We start from the raw sequence: 12,184 nt of genomic DNA on the forward strand, positions 1-12,184 counted from the left end.
TTTCCTACATGCGTAGTTAAGTATAAAAAAATGTCGCAGTTTCGCCCGAAAGGCGAAGCATCAAAGTGCGATAGCCAATTAGTAGAGAGCAATACGGAGTAGGGATAGTAGTTTTATCGGCTGCATAAACTGAAAACATTTAACTCGTGGACCTCGGTCCCCAGCGGCTGCGGAGCCCTGACCAAGGCGGTGGTCAGACCTGCTACGCGGCAGAGGTGCTAAGAATCTCTGGGTCCGAAAGGCCGCCAATGGAAACTTAACCTGGCAACGTTCAACACGCGCACCCTCTCGAGTGAGGCTAGCTTAGCGGGACTATTTGAAGAATTATCAGGCATTGCCTGGGATATGTTGGCCTTAGTGAGGTTAGAAGAACTCGTGCACACAGAGCTGACTAACGGCCACGTCCTCTGCTACAGAGGTCTTCCAGATAAGAGAGAATCCGGGGTAGGATTTCTAGTCCATAACAACATATAGCAGGCAACATTGATGAATTCTACAGCATTAATGAGAGGGTAGCAGTCGTCGTAATATAGCTGAATAGGAGGTACAAAATGAAGGTAGTACAAGCCTACGCACCAACCTCTAGTCACGATGATGAAGAAATAGAACAGTTCTATAAAGATGTTCAATTCACAATGAGAAGGGTGCAAACTCAGTATACTGTAGTCATGGGCGACTTCAATGCAAAAGTGGGGGAAAAGCTGGTTGGTGAGCAAGCAATTGGCAACTATGGCATCGATTCTAGGAATAAAGGAGGAGAGATGTTAGTAGAATTCGCGGAAAGGAATAGACTCCGAATAATAAATACCTTTTTCAGGAAGCGCAGCAACAATAAGTGGACCTGGAAAAGCCCTAATCGAGAAACAAGGAATGAAATTGATTTCACACTCTCTGCCGATCCAAGCATAGTGCAGGATGTACAAGTGTTCGGTAAGGTATAAAGTGCAGTGACGATAGGTTAGTGAGGTCTAGGATTTATTTCAATTTGAAGAGAGAAAGAGTGAAATCAGTCAAGAGGAGACAGTCCAACCAAGAGGCAGTAAGGGTAAAAGCAGACCAATTCACGCTGGTGCTTGCAAACAAATATGTAGCTTTAGAAAAGGAAGATAAACACAACATAGAGGTTGTGAGTGAAACCGTAACTAGGTTGATCTCACAAGCAGCAATCGATGTGGCAGGTAGGGCACCAAGGCAACCAATAGGTAAGCTCTCCCAAGAAACAAAGTACCTGATAAAGAAACGACAAAACATGAAAGTGTCCAACTGAAGAGATCAGATAGAATTCGCTGAACTGCCAAAACTGATCAACAAGAAGAAAGTAAGGGTATTCGAAATTATAACGTGGGAAAGATTGAGAAAGCCGTAAAATATCGACGCAGCATTAAATCAGTAAAACGAAAGCTTGTCTTAGGACAAGGCAAGATGTATGCACTGAAAGATAGCATGGTAATATCATCAGCAATTTCGACGACACAGTAAAAGCAGCGGAAGAATTTTGTACTGACCTGTACAGTGCCCAAAACAGCCAAGCTATTTCATTCGAAATAGTGATGAACCGGATACAGAGGCTCCTTCTATAACTAGCGATGAAGTTAGAAGGGCCTTGAAAGACATGACCAGGGGAAAAGCTGCTGGAGAAGAAGGAATAACAGTAGATTTAATCAAAGATGGAAGAGGTAAGCTTGAAAAGCTTGTAGCCCTTTATATGCAATGCCTCAGAACTTCAAGTGTACCAGAGAGCTGGAAGTACGCAAGCATTATACTTATCCACAAAAAGGGAGACGTTAAAGAATTGAAGAATTATAGGCCCATTAGCTTGCTTTCAGTATTGTATAAAGTATTCACCAAGATAATTTCCAATAGAATCAGGGCAACACTTGACTTCAGCCAACCAAGAGAACAGGCTGGCTTCAGGAAAGGATATTCTACAATGGATCATATCCATGTCATCAATCAGGTAATCGAGTTATCTGCGAAGTACAATCAACCTCTCTATATGGCTTTCATAGATCATGAAAAGGCATTTGACTCAGTAGCGATACCATCAGTCATAGAGGCATCGCGTAATCAAGGAGTACAGAAGGCATACGTGAATATCTTAGCAAATATCTACAAAGATTCCACAGCTACCTTGGTTCTCCACAAGAAAAGTAGAAAGTTACCTATCAAGAAAGGGGTCAGGCAAGGAGACACAATCTCTCCAATGCTATTCACTGCATGCTTAGAAGTATTCAAGCTCTTAGACTGGGTAGGCTTAGGAGTGAGGATCAACGGCGAATACCTCAGCAACCTTCAGTTTGCAGATGACATTGTCCTATTCAGGAACAATGGAGACGAATTACAGCAAATGATTGAGGACCTTAATCGAGAAAGTGTAAGAATTGGGTTGAATATGCAGAAGACAAAAAATATGTTCAATAGCCTGGCAAGGGAACAAGAATTCAGGATCGCCAGTCAGCCTCTAGAGCCTGTAAAGGAGTACGTTTATCTAGCTCAATTACTCACATGGAACCTTGATCATGAGAAAGAATTTGACAGAAGAATAAAATTGGGTTGGAGTGCATACGGCAGGCATTGCCAAATCCTGACTGGGAGCTTATCACTGTCGTTGAAAAGAAAAGTGTACAATCATTGCATTCTAGCGGTGCTAACATATGGGGCAGAAACTTGGAGGTTAACAAGGAAGCTCGAGAACAAGTTAAGAACCGCACAAGGAGCGATGGAACGAAAAATCTTAGGACTAACGTTAAGAGAGAGGAATAGAGCGGTGTGTATCAGAGAACAAATGGCGATAGCCGATATTCTAGTTGACATTAAGCGGAAGAAATGGAGCTGAGCAGGCCATGTAATGCATAGGATGGATAACCAGTGGACCATTATGGTTACAGAATGGATACCAAGAGAAGGGAAGCGCAGTCGAAGTTGGCAGAAAATCAGATGGGGTGATGAAGTTAGGAAATTCGCAGGCGCAAGTTGGAATACGCTAGCGCAAGACAGGGGTAATTGGAGATCGCAGGGAGAGGCGTTCGTCCTGCAGTGGACATAAAATATAGGCTGATGATGAAACTTGCCCACATTCGCTTACTAACTGAATTAACAAACGTGGTGTCAGCGTGCACAAGCAAACATGAATAGATCACACTCCCTGACAACCACCGTCAAAACTCTGGGGTGAACAAGCGCGGCCGCCGCAGCGAGCGAATGTACGTGTGGTCTATCGCTTCAACGGAAACTGAGCGGCGAAAGTGCAGCGCATACAAAGGTAAGCCGTCTGGAGATCGCTTTCAAGATACGGTGCGCGAGGCAGCCCGCACCGGCGCAAAGTACGCAGTTAGAAGAGTAAAAGTCGACGCCCCCCTCCCCTTTTCCCGCGCTGGCTTGCCGCTTTCCTCCTTTCTCGTGGGAGAATGCGTTGCCAGTTCCCCTTGAGCCCGGTTGCCAAATACGCATTTGGTGCCGCAGCACAGCGTCGCCCCCCTCCCTCCCTCCTATACCCCCACGCCCTCAGGAAGTCGCGTTGCTCTCTGCCGTGCGTTTCCTCTCCGTGAAAGTGCGCGTCCCCCGCGCGCTTTCACTCGCACATACGGCGCGCGGCGACGATTTTATCGCCCTTGGACTTTATACGGAACCTCACGGCGACGACGACGATGGCGACGCTGACGGCAGAAATCCGCTTGAAGTGTCCATGTAATTGCTATCGCAATAAAACGGGCAAGTTTGCACTCGGTCGTGCTAAGCTTAGGCACAGAGAAACTGTCGATCCTCATGTCCAGTAATGCAAAGTGATAGCAAATACTAGGCTAAGCAAAACCTACTTACAAACCTAGCAGCAACCAAGTTACAGAAACTAGCAGTAACCAAGTTAGAACCCAGCAGCAACCAAGACCTAGCAGCAACCAAGCTAATATCTAGCAGTAGCCGCCACTAAGACTTGAGGATCGACAGTTTCGCTGTGCCTTAGCTTTGCACGACCGAGTGCAAACTTGCCTGTTTTTTTTTCCATCTAAGATCATGAATAGCCTTTATTCTGCATTATCACTTCAGCTTCCCACAGATTGATTTGGACCTATGAAATGCGCCGACATGTGTTCGAAGACCTGAGCTCGGCCTTTCAGTAATCAGTTTGTACCCGTAAAATATGCTTTTTTGACAGGGATGGTGCCGCCATCCAGGGGCGGTGAAGCCAAATACTGCATCATGACACCAACGAGAGCGGACAGAACCTCTGGGGCACTATAACGTAAAATGATTCCAAACTGTTTTTATTCCAATTTCTGCAATCAGTCTCCACGATTGGTCAAAACATTTTCGGCCCACTCCCAACTTCGCCTGTTTGTCACGCGACGTCACGAAAACCGCGATATCTCCCTATCTGATGTAACGTGTACACACTGAATATGCAAGATTAAACCGCACAAAATGAAAATAATCATTCCTGATTCGACGCCTTTTCACCATTAGCCCTCTGCTATAGGTGCAATGTTTTCTGGCTAAGCCCACTTCGCCTGTCTGTCACGCGACCTCACAAAACCGCGAAAACTGATCACGTCAAAGTGACGTGTACGCGAAAAATAGATGGCTGCCCCAGACTGCCCCGTTCTGAAAGGAATAATAGATGGCTGCCCGCCGATCGCTCAGGTCCTCGCTATTCGCACCTGCCAGTGAGCATATATTTATTTGCACATGATAAACCTTCTTGCGTGGCAGTAAAACGTTATCCAGCCATTTCGGCATGCATAGGAGATCGCTCTGCCAACGCTTCCTTCCTGAGGATCCGTTTTAGCGGCATTCTTATCCTTCCGTTGCACGCCACCGCGATTTTCAACCAGCCACCGCATGCTAAGTAAGGCGAAGCGGACGAATCCGAGAAGCCGGCACCACCCTCTTCATGCGGTTATCTATTTTCACTGCGCTGGCTCGGCCGCATCGAAACTCTCTCCACTAAAGCGTGCTCCTCGCCTCTTGTGAGCCAATTAGATAAGAAAAACCACTAAATGTAGACAATGTTATTGGTTTTGAAAGCGAACAAAGGCGATCTCCTACAGGGGCACTTTACGTTATAGCGCCCCTCAGCGCAACGGAGAGGCGTAGGCTCCAACGCGGTGTAGCCTGGTGTAAGCGGTGTAGTCCCTCTGCTGAGGTGCTGAGGTGACGACGCAGTGTCCGCACATAGTTTGTCTGTCGCGTCAGATTAGCCTGTGACGCCTCGTCGCCTACGGAGTGCAGCTTCAACATGCTTCAGCAGTGTTACACGCCGCATATTGCTTCGCTTGCGATGGCGCCAACTAACAAACAGCTGCACGAAGCGGCGCAGAAGGGAAACGGCGTGGACGGGCGAATCTCACTTTGCTCCGGCGAGATACACGCCAGCGTGAAGCACAACGCCTTCGCGCGTTGGCGGCGCACGTTGCGAACTCTGCCATCCGCATTCCTGAAGGTGAGCGCGTCGCAACTCAACTGGCTGCCGAAGACACTGCGGAGCCGGACGAAATGTTCGCACCTTCGACGAAGCGACTCGGCAACAGGACGCCGCGAGCCAAGCAAACCTGCAACACGGTTTCCGACACCCGAAAATCGTGCGACTTTCGCTGCAGCGAACCACGAGTTCAGGAAGCGATTTACTAAGAACCCGTTCGGTTTCGCTCGTACGGTTTGAGAACGCCTGTGGCTTATGGCCGTTTTGCGTACAGCTCCGGCGCATGCAATGCAGTCTCTCCGAGGGATGTTTCCAGGTCGCGAGTCGTTCGACAATTTTCGCTTGGGTGGAAGCTGTCGAGAATTACTATGCAGTGGCAGGGTGCCGCTGATGGCTACTTGCAGCTTAATTCTTCACGTACAATAAACATGCAACAGCTTCTGTGAAGACACGTTTCACTTTCGTGTTCTACCGATTTCTTTGAAAGAGGGATCAACCATATTTTTTAAATATGATTAGTAGGATCTCTCTATTCGCATAGTGTTACTAGTAGATCCATTCTAATGGTATTAATTAAAACAAGCTTGTTAGTAGTTCCTGAATTGTTGTGACACCATATGGTGCTGTTTTGTTGATAGTGCGCTTCTCAAAAAGATTTTAAGGCAACGCTTCCTTTTCCTCTTCCTCCCACTTTGCGGCGGCTGGCTGCCGCTGGCTTCTGCTGTCTTTCTTGTCGATTATAGACAACTTGCGGCACTGCGTAATGACATGCGTGACTGCGTGCGAAAACATTTGTGCCACTCCCTCAGAGTGGGTGTCTGCAACTGGGTAGACGCCCGAATAAACAAGCACAACGAGGTGAAATTACTAAACAAGTAGGCAAACGAGAATTGAAGACATCAACATCAAAAGCAGCAGAGTGTGCAGCATGAAGCACAGTCCACAAAATGGAACCAGAGCATACATAGTGAGGAGCGTTTTGAGAAATAGAAGTTAGGAAGGAGAAGTGAGGTGAAGACATTTTAGTAAACATCAAAAACATCGTTCCTCATAACCGTTTCCCGCATATGAGTGTCGTACAGCGATTTTTAAAATTTTGTTTCCTCTTATGGGTCTCGGATAGTGTGTTGAACGGCAGTATGTACTGTTATTATTTTTTAAGTGTCAGGAAAGTTTAAAGAAACGTCAAGTTTGATGCAAAAATTTATCTACCGAAAAGAGTCGGCAAAAATACACCTACAATAATGTATTTAGAACAAAACAAAATTTTTATATGGAAATAAAAACGTACAAAATACGCCAAATCCTTAGAACATGGACACGAAAACGCTCAACCCTTGTTATATTACAAGATGTGCGTTATAAATTCAAGAACATTTCCTTGCTTCTGTTGGTAAGCTTTGTCCCACGGGGTTTTCATTTATTAAATCTTGCAGTGCGCTCGCATATTTGTTTGACGCTTAGCTGAAGAAATATGACGTAAGAACGAGACACAAACGTTAGCATTTTTCGGAATGTTTTTTTTTCTTGTTTTGTCGGCCATAATGGGGAAGAGCGCTGTGAGTACTGCGTGATTGAAATTTGCCTTTAAGGCAATAAATATTACCACTGTGGCACAACACTGTAATAACTCCCTACCTACAGTGGACACATTAAAAGAGAAAATTATCGGCCACCCGATTGTAGCACGAAGTCACCAATAAAACCCATACAGATTTCTCAGAAAACTTCGCAGTTGTGGAAAAATTCGTGCTTGTCAAGGACCAATTTCTCCTCAGCTTCGAAGTTCTTTTTCTGAGAAATGCGTATGGGTTTCTTTTGTAGATTCGGGCTAAATTCGGATGGATCACAATTACCATTTAATCACTGTTCCTCCACTTTCTAGGATTCTACAGAACTGATTTGCCATCGTGTACACATTAAAACATCAGCGCTGCGCAACGCAGCGCGGGGAACAATGCTTGTCATGCAGTTTTTGGTGGAAGATACGCGTATTGCTCACATAGTACTATGCCTTCTACAGGTAAGAGGTGTCCCAAGTGGCGTTTACACTATTCGCACAATGTAAATATTTGCTGCTGGTTGCGTTTCTCAAGCGGCACAATATTTAAAATGTCTACTAGTTTTCCCATTCCGAAAACTTGTGGGCATGTGTCGGCGCTGTGTCAATTCTCATGCAGTGTTGTGAGAAAATTAATTTCACTCACATCTTACGGTCATCCTGCGGGTACGTAGGGCGGTAGATTCCGTGCCAGAAGACATCCCCAACGGGCATCCCGTGGCCATATCGCTCATTAAGTGCTGAGTGGAGGCGACAAAAAAAAAAAAAACATTTAGACAGGCAATTCCGCAGCTTTTTGCGTAATTGAGATAACCTGCCACAGCTATCACCAACCAACTTACAAAAGCGCGTGCGTCTAGATCCTGTCAGGTGCGCCTGCGTTGTAAAATCGCAACTCGCGTTGTTCTTGTGCTCGTATATTTTGTGTTTATATCGTTCCACGTCTATGCGCTAATCGCGCTCGTTAGCACGCTGTCGACACTTAAATTTCTTGCTCCAACTTAAAATTTCAGTCCCGGGCAAGATGTAAGCACGACGTAAGCTCTACGCTTGCAGTGCAATGCAATTGCTGGTGTAAGCATAGCACGCTTCGGGTCCCTGTTTAACAACGTTACGGTTACTGCGGCGAGACGCCTAAGAGTGCCTAAACTGCGCTGGAATGCCTATGCCGCCGGCACCGCCTGGTAAAGTGAGTGTCCCCTTCTACTGGGGCGGAGGTAACCTTACACGCGCTTGCCATAGCAATAAGCGCTGTGAACGTTTACCTTTTGTAACGGCAAAAAAAAGTTCTTGCATGCCTGGAAGGTCAGCAGCATGCATGAGTAAGTTTTCATGTGACAATTTCATAATCAAATGTCTACAAGTTTTCTTATACCAAAATTTACAAACTTTGCCAACATTTATGGGCACTTTTGGGGCCTGCGCAGCACTGGCGATATATTGGCACTAGTCTGAGTGCTCCATGATCCTTCCGTGCACATTTACCTAAGCATCCACTGTGCAAATACAAATGTTCCCTTTGGTGTACTGAATAATTATTTTACGCCAAGTGTTATTGGTGTCGTGTGAATAGTCGTAGCATAACTCATAAAAACACTTACGTTGCCTTTTGTGTCTCACTTCAACACTTTACCTTTCAAATTTCGGCAGCGAGCTATTGAAGCTATTTCCAGGGTCCTTAAAAATTAAATACGACACATCCACAAGTTCTTACCCGGTACTTTTATACAAACGTCACATAAGCCCGAGCAAGCAATTGCTTACAGTGACACAATTTCCCACGACACACCTGATTCACCCCATTGCCTCTAAATTTGCTCACGGATGATCCTTCTCATCTGCAACACGTCCTACAATTTCCTGATCCCGTCGAAATTCGGCTCTCGACAAAAGTGCTCGGTTTGCGCTTAGATGTCCGTGTTCGCACCGCTCTCAATTACGTATCTCTTGTTTACGCTAACGTTCTCGAAACTTCCTAGTCTCAACAACAGCGGCTCCACAAAGTGTACTCCATACCTCTTTTGGTGAGTCGCTGTATGAACCTGGGAGCCCGTGCGGTGAAGAAAGATCGCCGATCACGCAACCACCGGCGGCTTGTGGCGGTTGCACTAAGCTGAGAGTGGCCCCTGGCATAAAGCCCACCGTCTTGCTCCCCGATCGGCCACGGTCCCCTTCAACAATCAAGGTCGTACTCTCCGACAGTGACGCGCGTGGAGCAGACAATGGATCGGTGAAAACATCGGGTGGGTCGCTGGCTTCTACTGCGAAACACACGGCAGCCCAAGATTTAAAGCGTGCCAGTCGGATGGAGAGAAATTTCCCTCCACTAGTTAGATTGCTTGCATGAATAGGTGACATCATTTGCGCTACATATAACGACTGTCAGACGTCTGATTACCAATGATCGACTAAATCACTTTTAATCGAAACAGCTGGACCACATAATTACAACTACTCGAAGAAAACCGATTAGTAAAGAAATATTGTTCGCTTATCAGCAATGCTGGAGAAGGCCGCATCTCACATAGCAACGTCTTCCGTTGGGCGACATAGTTCGTTAAGGCTATGCAAAAGATCTGCTCAATAACGCAAGTCCTATTTCTGCAGAAATTGTTTGAAATCGCTGGGCAAGTTGTGCATGGAGGCTGAGATCGTGAATTGGTGGGTTTGAAGTCGTTCAAAGTACACCAGGTTACAAAAATTCGCCGTTTCACCCCAAAGGCGAATCATCGATCGCTATAGCAAATTATTAAACAGCTATGCGAAGTGAGATAGTACTGCTATCACCCTAGAAACTCGTAAACATTCACCTACTAGCAAAACTAACAAGCATGGTGTGACGTGCGCACTGGCAAACAAACACATCTGACTCCATGACCGCGGATACTCGCTGCAAAACGCTGTCGTGAGGAAGAGCGCCAGCAGCAGCAGCGAGCGAATTGAAATTCGTACTGCCTCTCGCTTCAACGCGATCTAAGCGGCAAGAACACAGCGTTCACGAAGATGGTCCAGTGGAACTGTAGGGGCTTCCGGTCCCGCGCGAAGCGGGCGAATCTCCGCCTTTTCCTTTCAACTCTCGACTCGCTTCCGGCGGTGGTTGCCCTCCAGGAGCCAGGGAGCGGCGCCACCCTTACAAGCTACATCACCTTCCAGCAGGACCCCTCTTCCTGCGTCTGCGTGCATAAAAATTATACAGCTAATCTAGTCGACTTGGAACTTGAAACTGAATATTCGTATGTGATGGTGACACTTCTGCAGCTCAAGAAACACGATGCACCACTCCACATACTGAACATATACTGTTCCCCCAGACACAAAAATGTAGCGTTCGCAGCGCTCTTTAGCCGCGCTCTAAAGGCTGCGGGCAGGGACCACCTGATGATTGCGGGCGATTTCAACGCCCACATTACTCTCTGGGGGTACGTGCGTGAGGAGGAGCGTGGACGCATGCTAGCGGAACTTGCGTCCACGCTGGGCCAGACTCTCCACACCGACCCTGCATATCCAATGCAGGTGGGTAACTCCGTGACCTGGGATACGTGTCCGGATCTTACCTTTACCAAAAACATTAGACACGCAGAATGGGCCAACACCAAGGAAACCCTCAGGAGTGACCACTGCCTCATCACTACCACCGTAATGACTAAACCATTGGCAAAACCACACGCACAAGCTGGGCTCCCCGAATGGAATAAGTTCCGGCAAAGATACATCAATTCGGCCTCTATCCGCGAACAAGGATACCACGCGTGGGCACAAGAATTGGTTACACACCTTCGTTCGACGGAAACCCAAATTTAACTATCGGAGGCAACGCCGGAGGTAGACAACCACCTTCTGCACCTCTGGGAGGCGCGGCACAGCCTCGTCCGCAGATGGCGCCGCCAAAAACATAATCGAAAGCTTTAAATTTGCATTGCCGAGCTCACCCAGCGAGCGGCAGAGTACGCGGCCCAGCTCGCCGACTCGAACTGGGTGGACCGTTGTAACATGGCGGCCGGACAGATGTCTAGCCGGAGCACGTGGCGCCTCTTCCGCGCCCTAATTGACCCGACTCAAACACGCGCCAAGACACAAAAACATCTCCAACGGGCTATTTATAGCTTCGATGGAGATACCTCAAAATTAGCGTGCAAACTACGCGACCAGTACCTTTGCACTCAACAGTACCCCCGAGGGCCCACGTACTCGTATGCAAGTTCAGAGAACGCGGAGCTGGATCAACCGTTCGATCCAGCTGCATGACCTGAAGACGGCCCTAGCTAAAATGAAACGAGGAACGGCACCGGGACGGGACAACATAACCGTGTAACTGCTTGCCAATCTTCCCGACCCCACCTACGATACCCTCCTCGCTTTCATCAACTCGATCTGTCTTGGTGAGGCACCCCTCCCAATCAAATGGAAGACCGCTCTGGTCACTTTCGTTCCAAAAGCCGGCAAAGCCATACACACAGACAACCTCCGCCCCGTCTCCCTCACGTCTTGTGCGGGAAAACTGATGGAGATCATGGTACGAGACAGGCTGTCTGGGTTTCTGGAAACCCAAAATGCATTCGCAGACACCATGTTTGGTTTCCGCCTGCACCGGTCCGCGCAGGATGTTCTGTTGCAACTCGACCAAGAAATTTTCAACCCTGTCGAATACCCCCTCAACGATAAGGCAATACTCGTCCTAGACTTGAAGGGGGCTTTTGACAATGTCACACACGAAATTATCCTACAACATCTCTCCCAGACCAGCTGTGGACGTAACACATTCCAGCATGTCAAGCAATTTCTCTCGGATCGACAATCTTTCATCCGAATACAAGACGATGAACATGGCCCCTATCAACTGGGAAGGAGAGGTACCCCACAGGGCGCGATCCTCTCGCCGTTACTCTTCAATCTGGCCATGATGAAGCTTCCGGCTCAGCTGGCGAAGGTCGAAGGCGTCCAGCACGCGCTGTACGCCGACGACATAACCATCTGGGCTAAACACTCATCGGTTGGAGACTTTGAGGCCAACCTGCAGCAAGCAGCGGAGATCGTGGACGCCTACGCCCATCGCGGCGGCCTTCAGCGCTCCCCATTCAAATCCGAATTTGTGCATATTCGCCCGTCGCCTACGTGCACCACCAAAATGGAGCTATTCCTGGCCAGCGGCCCGATACCCTAACACGATGTGATTTTTGTGCTCGGTCTCTTTATTCACAAACACAAAC

At 47.6% G+C, this 12,184-nt stretch overlaps 1 protein-coding gene across 2 annotated transcripts in view; it reads right to left on the reverse strand.

Annotated features, from left to right (window-relative positions):
- The window catches only part of LOC119441548 (chymotrypsin-elastase inhibitor ixodidin-like), a 122,801-nt gene that overhangs the window by 53,107 nt on the left and 57,510 nt on the right, over positions 1 to 12,184 (reverse strand). The gene's annotated exons all lie outside the window — the stretch shown is intronic.

The sequence above is a fragment of the Dermacentor silvarum genome, chromosome 2 (genome assembly GCF_013339745.2).
Source record: "Dermacentor silvarum isolate Dsil-2018 chromosome 2, BIME_Dsil_1.4, whole genome shotgun sequence".
In the NCBI taxonomy this organism is placed as follows: domain Eukaryota; kingdom Metazoa; phylum Arthropoda; class Arachnida; order Ixodida; family Ixodidae; genus Dermacentor; species Dermacentor silvarum.